Source organism: Volvox carteri (assembly GCF_000143455.1).
Source record: "Volvox carteri f. nagariensis unplaced genomic scaffold VOLCAscaffold_96, whole genome shotgun sequence".
Lineage (NCBI taxonomy): Eukaryota > Viridiplantae > Chlorophyta > Chlorophyceae > Chlamydomonadales > Volvocaceae > Volvox > Volvox carteri.
Window position 1 is genome coordinate 207,579 of NW_003307639.1, and position 1,650 is coordinate 209,228.

The following is a 1,650-nucleotide window of genomic DNA, read 5'->3' on the forward strand; positions in this document are numbered from 1 at the left end:
CCCACGAACGTGTAATAGATGGGTCAAGGGAAAATCGCACACACAAACACCGTTAGGCATTATTGCCGCCTTAGCGCCGACATACACATCTTCCCCCCAAGGGTGAGGGCATAATCCAACATAGACTGGAGTTGAGCTGAACGTCTTCTCTTGGCGTGTGCCTGGCATCCTAGAGCAGATCAACCATGATCACCAAAGATCCCTCATAGCCCATCCTGTCCGTGCCAGCCAGTCCATTCCAGGCTAACCTAGGACACTTGGAGCAGGGAACCCCACGCAGGGTGGTGTCCTACGGAGTTAGGTCTGACTGCCGATCATGAACCACCCAGAGACTCTTCCCTTCCTCCCTATACCGAAGCTAGCAAACCTACTTGGTTAACTCAAGAGGCACAGCCCACGTAGCAGCCAACATGTCATACCCGTCTCATCCCGGCAGCACCTGTACAGCACACTGGGGAACGGCCCCTGGTCCCACACAAGTGCCAACTGGACCCGCTCTAGGACCTGCAGGAACCCTTTAAACGTTACGATTGCTGGGCTATCTTCTCAATTCCGTTGGCCACCGCCACCTTCCATTGAACATAGAGTATCCGCCCGCATCTGCCCAGAGATGGCCAGGGAAACTGCTGAGACCGCAGGTGCTGTACAGCCCCCTAGCAAGTAAGCGAAACAAAAACGATGAATCCTTGGTAATCTTATGAGAGCTTTGGTCCATGAAGGATATGTCCACCAGGGCACCAGGGCTGGCACAGGGCGATCGTCCCGATTCACCAAGCCACCCCGCGCACCCGCTGAGTGTCCAGTGTCCGTCCGAATAAGTCCTGATCCAGTCGGGACAATCGCCTAGAATGCTGGTACCGGGACCGGCAGAGCTGGTGGTTCATAGGTGCCTCGGACGCCCACACCCCCCCTCCAGCGGTCTCACCTCAAGTTCCTTGCTTCATGGCAATTAGTTTTCAGGCTGTTCATCGAGCCAGCCTGTACTGCGAAGGAAATAGCACCTTGTTCCGATCGTTTCCACCTGGGAAATTCATGTCAACCCGCCATGGACTCAATCCCTTCCTTCTGCCCTCAATTTCTGCTAATCGTAAGGTAGGACACCCTGCCTTGAATCCATTGCTTCTCTGACCTGTGGCTGTATGTTCACCAGTCATACCTCGGTTTTCTTCACAGCACTTCTGTAAGCATTACTCCGTTGAGCTTCAGTTGAGCTTCAGTCACGTGTGTAATACTGTCGAGTCAGGCTCCCAACCGCACTGTAGTCGCATCCGCAACACCTTACACAGGTCACCAAGCTTGACCCTTTACCCATTACAGCTTCGTCTATTCAGCCTCCCTACGTTCATTTAGCAATAAAATTCGCATACTAACCATACGCGTTCACCCCGGCTCTCACGCCTCATTCCATTCATCTCCCACAGTCGACATCCTAGCATTGGCCTTTCAGCCTCCCCTTGGTTGTATCGCAACCCTAGCCTTGGCCATCCCACTCATCTCAGTCCCATTCACCAGACCCATCATGGGCCCTCCTCCGCTTCGGTCACCTCCACGACCCCCACATAGACTATCTGGCTCACTTCGGTCGCATCCACGACATCTCAGCACGGGGTGTCCAGCCATTTCAAATAGGCAGCATTTGTGACATATCCT